Genomic DNA, 7,739 nt, shown 5'->3' with positions numbered 1-7,739 from the left:
TTCCTGCTCAATATGCTCTTGTTTGACAAGCTGAATGTTGACTGGTGTTTGACTGAAGTAAGCGCACTTTTTTTTAACACACTGTGAAAATTAGACTTTTCGTGGCTGTCCGGGAGGCTTGGGCACTTTTTCCAGTTATGAACTCCGGTATTTACAAAGCTGTCATCTCCACATTTGGAGAAAGTTACAAGCCGTTTGACAGCAGCAAATCTGCATATTTCACAGAAGGCTCGTGTGGTTTTGCAAATAATTAACCACTCTCTGTTTTTGTACCATTCTGCATTGAATTACCTTTCTCTTTGCCCAAACGATCTAGCGGTCTCCTTTTTTTCTACAACTAGCTGTGCAGCTATACCCGTCTCAATGTCCCGACAACAAACCTCCACACAGTCGGAACCAGCCTGTTTCGGTTCAACGATGCCGGCAGTTTTGACAGTCTCAGCGGTCGCAGAGCTGCTGCTTTGGGGTTCATCTGGCTGCGCTGGTCCTATGGTTGTGGATGTCAGGGATGTGACATTGAAGTTGTTGAAGTTCAGTTTTATTTGACTGCATTTTGTTTTCTTATGCGTTGGTTCTTCTGACATGTTTGCGATATCAATAGCTACGTTTATCTATCTAGGTTAACGGCTGACACAGAACAACGTAACAAAGAAACAAATCTAAGCTTTTTTATTGGTTGTAATGATACATTTGAATGGTGTGACAATGTCCTCTTTGATTGGATTAAAATGTACATATTCTTCCTGTTATGTGTGCCTGCTTTATTTTATGCAATATATGAGCCTCTGTCGCTGCCTGTAGCTAATGAGATTGTCTTATCATCTCCTCGATTTGCAAAATTAACTAAATATACACAGCTAGATCAGATCACGTTCTTTTTAGATGTGACTTTAGAGTAGAGTAGTATTATTGAAACGGGATGTACAGTGTTCCGCGGCATCCGCCACTGCGAAAATGTGGGGCAAGGCTGTAAAGTGTGTGAGGGGGGGGGGGGGGGGGGGGATTTCATCCCGTTATGAAATGTCATAATTTCAACAATAAAGAAATGCTACATAAACGTTATCTTGCACATTTTATCGAACCATCTCCGTTTCGAACTTTCAATATATTTTTAAAATATGTGTCTCTCAGACACGCTGCATCTCTCTCTCTCTCTCTCTCTCTCTCTCTCTCTCTCTCTCTCTCTCTCTCTCTCTCTCTCTCTCTCTCTCTCTCGCGCGCAGAGTATTCTGATTAAGTAACGCCGTTACATGTATTCCGTTACAACCAAGCGGCAAACTCTGGGGCAGAGCCGGGAGGCCAATAAGGAAGTGCCACAAACTGCAGTTTCTCTATTGGCCGATAGGCGATGACTGCAGAAAGGATGAATTTCCATAGACCCCCATGTTAAAATGCCCAACTTTACAGCAGAAATAAACATGTTTCTACCCCTGGATGCAATACAAATTATTCGGGATATAGTTAGATTCCACCTTAATGATTATTAATTGTTGAGTGAATTGTTTTATAACGAGACCCTTTTATTTATATTAGGTCTTAAAGTTTTATAGGGCATAAATTAGGGCGTGGTCACTTTGATGGACAGGTACGTGCCTCACTGTCAGCTAACAGCAACTTGTTCACTCTGCTAGGCTACAACGTTAGCTAGTTGTAGTTACTGTACTTGACCCTTTAGCAGTGTTCGTGGTGATTGTGCCTTTTAGCGAATGTTGTTACAAATACCAGACAATTAAAATGTCGTGCTGTGCGGTTGAATGTACTAACAGAACTTCCAAGAAGTCTAAAATGATAATATTATACATGGTAACCCTGTTAGCAGGTGTTTGTGTGCTTGTTAGCTTAGCTTATTATATAGCTTATTAGCCGGCTAAGGACGTAACCCTTTATACATGTATATATATACATATACAGTTTAGTCTATGATTCAGCCTTGGGTAAGACTTTTATAGTCTATGGATATGACGCCCATAATGCTAAACGGGAGCAAATATTAAAAGGGGGCCCAATTATCCCAGTGGTGGCCGCCGGGACCCGGCCGGAGCTAGCCCCCTGCGGCTCCGTTAGCTCCGGGCGGCGGAGTCCGGCATTATAACTGGAGATCAAGGAATGCAGCGAAACGCGGACTTGGTTCGCCTGCAGCCCGCTGTAGTATTAGCTAAATAAATTATGTTGAACAAGGCTTATTAAGCTGAACATCGCCACAATTGTTCTGCTATGTATCGGTATTTATTTTTATTTTATTAACGTGTGAATGACAAGCATTAACCTGTTAAGCCCTGAGCCTGTTTTTCAGGTCTCAGGCTCGAAAATGACATTCCCAGAACAAATGACCATATCTTCCCTTCTAAAAGGGTTAAATTAATAATCTTTGTTCTCAAAGTAATGATAAACCTGTGACTTGGATGTAGAAAAGTCAGAATCAATATAGATGTTTTTTATTTAAAAAAAAATTCAGATTTTACATAGTAAAAAACTGTAAATTATAGTGTCCGTCCAAAAATTCTTTTTTACTTATAGTGAAAACCACCCTTGGATGATGGGTTAGTAGACTAAAAGCTTTAGGAATCCAAAGTACAACATATAATAAGTACCCTGTATCATGATTGATACAAAACAAGTGACATTTGACCTTTTTAGAGAGATTTAGCAAAAAGAAACCACTTCTGGGGTCATTTGGGTGGATTTTCCATATCTCTGGCCCCCCTTGCTCAATTTTGACGGTTGACACCTCTTTCTGACCGTTAGAGCCAATAGAATTGAAGGGGGAGTCCCCCACACACACACGTTGTGTAGAGAAAAGGTGGGGGCTTCGCGCATGTAATTTTCAATCAGAGTGAACCTATCTCTAGCTTTGACATCTGGAAACGGAAAAGCAGTTTTAATGCTTATGGATTATCAGAAATAATTTCAAAGGAACACAGACACATTAGATTAACCTATGGATTAACTTCTTCAGCAGCGTTTTTATCGTTTTATTGCCATTGAAGACCAGTTTGGAGAGACTACAGAGCCAAGGTAAAAATGTTAGCATTTTTAGCTACCTAGCGTCACCTGTTTTGATGTCCGTTTTTGCTTATAACGTCGCAAATACGTATAATTCAGTGGTAATGTCGGTGTCAATAGATTCTGTGTCACCACATGATGTGAATCGATGTGTTGGATGTGGTGAAAAGATAAATAATAAGGTTTTGTGAGTGATTTTCGGTGCAGTAAGGTGTTAGCATTTTTCGCTCGTTGCTAATTCAGAGGCTCAGTGTTAGCATTGTGGGTTTTCTTTTGAAAAAAAAATAAAAATGAGTTTCTTCCCGTTACATGGATATAAAAACATTCATAGTTGTATTAAATGAACATGCCCTCAGACACTGTTTCCTGCAAGATGTTGCGGCAGTGCCCCGGTACCAGGGTTTCTCGGGCTTAACAGGTTAAAACTATTTTAAATGGAAATAATTCTGCATGTACACTACAAGTAGTCTAGTTGCTTAATCCGTAGGTCCCGTCTCTCGGCACTGCAACAGCTACATTAGCTAACGTTAGCTAATTTAGTTATGCTAGTTCCCTTGTGTATAAGTGTATAACCGGTCCGCAGCTTTGTGAACATTCAATTAGAAGATTTTCGATGTTACAGTCAATTGAAGTCGACCCAAAACAGCCAAAAATAGCGGACTTTTAGATCGCTAACATTTTTAGCATAAGTCAATGGAGTTTAACAAAGCGGAAATTAGCATCGCGGCTAACGGACATTTTCTGACTGGTGAAGATGATGAATGAAAATATTTTCTGTTGCTGTAACTAGCTAGTTAAAGAGCAACTTGCAGGTTAGAGACCCCAGTGAATAAATGTGTAGGAAAATCATGTATACACTAGATTTTCAAAAAAATATACATAAATATACACTACAGTGACATCTGGCGTCGTTTTTGTAAGACATTTTTACTTCCGCATAAAAAAAGCCTCCCCATGTGACCTCCCGCGTGTGGCGTCACATGGGGGAGAGCGGCCGGTCTATGAATAAACATGGATCACAATGCTAGTTTTGACACAGAAGAGGTTGAAAATGTATATTCGAATGCATATGATGGACCACAACCTTATAATTATGAGCCTGCTAGGCGTCCAAGAGACCAGGAGCAGCCAAGGATTAGAAGAAATAACGGCCATAGGAGAGAAATTGAGCTGTCGTGTGAGGAGAACCAGTGGAGAACAGGGAGGCTGTCTTGGTGAGTGACCGGCGTTAGCTACAGTTAATGTTAGCTAACGTCAGTCACATCACAACATTGTAAAGTTAGCTATCATATATCAGGCTATAACTAAAGTAGTATTGATAATATAGTAACGTTACTGGCAGGACTGTTGATACTGATCCATAACAGAAACTAATGCGCAAGTATCAGCCGTATCTCGCGTTACCTAATCCAACTCCACACTACGTCTCCGGTGCTGTGTACCGGAGGGGAGAGAGAGAGGAGCGAAGGGGGGAGAGAGAGTGAGCAGCGAAGGGGGGGAGAGAGATGTAATACGGTTTCCTGATAAACGTTTTGTTTGATAGGCTTCAGCTGTGGAGAGTATGTGCTGCAGGGAGGTGGATGCACCTCGCACAACCCAGGAACGAAAGCTAGCTCCGGTCCTTTTCCTGTTAGGGAAACTGTGGACTCGATGTCCTGACAGACTCACCATGATTAAAAATGGTGAAATGCAATGTAAAATTACCGAAAAAACACCAGCTCACTAAATCACAACCGCTCAAACCAACTACAAACTACTACCGTGGATTGGGCAGAGAAGGAGTCTGCGAAGGTTGCTCCCCCGTGTGACGTAATATGACGTGTTTGACGTATGACGTTAAAAAAAAAGCAGTTTTTAGTAGCAGAGCTCAAAACGGCTCCTTTCCCCCTAAATCCCTGACTTTACAGATGGAGCATCTTATTTCAGACAGTTTGAAACGTGAGGGTCGTGATTGGCTCGTGCACGTTCCGTGATCGGCCCGTGATCGGTTCGTGATGAAGAGCCGGCCCCCAGTCTGACTTGATACCGCCCCCGTGATAAATACATTTAATTATTGTGAAGCCAGCTGCAATGGATCATTGATCCACCAGGGGGTGCAGTGGGGTTCCACACTGGAGCTCATGTGAAATCAACTTCGATACAGTAAGCTGGATGTACAGTATGTCTGGTACTAATGTATAGCGGATCTTTGTTAAGATCCATATGTCACGGATAGGATCATAGTCTGTGCTAAATAAGACATGTAATCATTTACAAAACATCACCATGTTGTTATTTAACAAAATAATGGTGTTTAGTCGAAAAAAACGAACGAGAGGAAATGCAGCCGGCTCTCCCGATTTTTAATCCTAATTTAATCATCATCTTCACCACGATCATTTATGTTTATGTTCGCCGAATTGACATGAAATCACTGACAAATATGAATATTCTGTATTCAACTTCATTAAAACGATCAGGACCCTGGGTGTTATTTTTCCCCACAATGAGAAATAGTCAGAAAAGCAGAAAAAGAACACTCAAACCAAGAGATGAGTTATTATTACAACGTGACTTCACTATTATTTAACAACTGTTTTTATTGGGTTCTTTTATTTGGGGTTAAGTATAGGTGAATTGCACTAATGTGGGAAAGATCGTGATGTCTCCTCCGATCAGCTTTATGATCTTCGTTCTCCCGCTGTGTAGATTGGGGGACCGCCGTCCTCTGTCTTCAATGTTCGACATCGCGTGAAACAGAGGATTTCGACAATCTGTATTCCTTGCTTACTTCCTTAAACCTTTTCTCCTCCTTATCTCTTTCATGACTTTTTATTTAATGCTTTATAACAGCTGTAATAGTTCGTTTAGAAATCCTAGAAACACTTTTACGGCAGCTCTCATTTACGGTAACTCCTTCTGACGTCATAGCTACCCACGTATAATATATAAACAAAGTCTTGGCTTTCAGAATATGAAACTTTTATTTCCAAAATCCCACGATAAATACATTTGTGAAGCTTGTAAAGGGAAGATGACAGGCACCTCTCACTCGCAATCTGCTCCTCCGCAGCGCCGCCCACCTCCCTCCGGCTGAAATTATGAATGTACATTAAGGCATAGTAATCATAGATAAAAATATGTATTTCTTAATAAACTAAATAGGCCACCATTGGTAGCAGTTCTCATTATATACTTCTCAGTAACTGCTCCCCTTAAATTAAATGTATTCTGTAGATTTTGGGGATTATGAATGTACAGTAAGGCATAGTAATCATAGATAACACTGCAGGGTCCGTTACAGTTTGTTTTCATCTGATCAAATAAACAAAGTCTTGGCTTTCAGAATATTAAACTTGTTTCGGCAAATTTAGATGATAAATACAACTATGAAGCTTGTAACGGCATAATTACTTAAGCGGAGAACGGAGTAATTTAACGTTACAGCAGGCATAACAACAGCCGGTGTTTATTTTATTATTATATATAGTCGTTATTCATTTGTTTTAAAGCTCAATAAGGAAGATTTAAACTTTCACACACGTTGACCGGCGAAAAACTCTGCCCGGTTCCCTCGGCCCCCACCACGTTGAATAAACAGAAGGCTGCTTTTGTGGAGGAAGTTACAGCGCTACGTACAGGCTCTGCATATGTACTGCAGCTTTTTCCAGCGGTATCCATAAATCTCTTAATTTTGACCTCAAAGTGCACCAGATTGATGCATTTAACTTCAATATAAAGAAAAACATCTTCTGTTGTAACAACAATAACATTATAAATAGTAACATAGCTGAACATGGCATTGCACATTTAGCTTTCAGTGTTACTGACCTGAGATGTTTTTATTACATGAATTAAGGTGACTGAGGCTTTTTAACATAGACTTTTCAGTGTCCCACATACCCACATACCGTTCACCATCCCCCACCCCCCTAGTGTATGTTTATTTTTGACTTTGTTTGCCTACATGTAAATGGGTGGCATTTAGTACCTACCCCCCTCTGGGTGAATACCTGTTGTACCTGTCCGGGGCTAAGCCCATAGGACGATGCTCTGATGTCATCACCCTCGCACATTTGTCATATGTTTACAAAAAACGATGTTAACACTTTCTCGTTCTTAATATATGCTATATTTAGGGTCGATATGTGTTGAATTTACTTTAAATAGCAGATCACTGTGACCGGATATAGTTTTTTTCGGCTTAGTGAACGTGTGTCTCTTCCTCCGCGGCTCCTCCGTGCAGAGAGTTTGCAGCGGTGTGTGTCAGCAACGTGCAGTCAGGGGAGGCACGGATTGGCCGTCGGGAGAGTTGGGACTTATCCCTGGCCAGCTGTGAGTTGTGAGAAATGAAAGAGTTTTAAAAAACCTAAAGTATTCTTTAATGTTTAAATAAAGCCTTATTAGTTTGTCTGTTTTGCACATCCTCCTATTAATATCTAATAATAAAATTATAAAATGCAATAACGTGCTTTAATCAGTAGGTGTCCCTTTCTATCAGCTGTGCACCGTTATGGCGTAAATACAGCCTATCTACCAATTGGATCAAATATAAAAGTCAGCCGAATTAGTGTTGATACTGCAAGGAGACGTATTGTGTGAAAAGAAATGTAAGATGTTGTTTAATTGCTTATATATTTAAGATCCACGTCAAGTTTTCAGTTTTGGCGGCAGTTCCTGTTTGTCTAGAAGTCTTGTCATCAGGGCTCTATACATAGAGTTAACTACGGCAGATATGTCATATTTAATGCAGCCGA

This window comes from Trematomus bernacchii, unplaced genomic scaffold, assembly GCF_902827165.1.
Source record: "Trematomus bernacchii unplaced genomic scaffold, fTreBer1.1, whole genome shotgun sequence".
NCBI classification, from domain to species: Eukaryota; Metazoa; Chordata; class Actinopteri; order Perciformes; family Nototheniidae; genus Trematomus; species Trematomus bernacchii.
The sequence above is the reverse complement of the archived record's forward strand: the minus strand, read 5'-3'. Positions refer to the sequence as shown.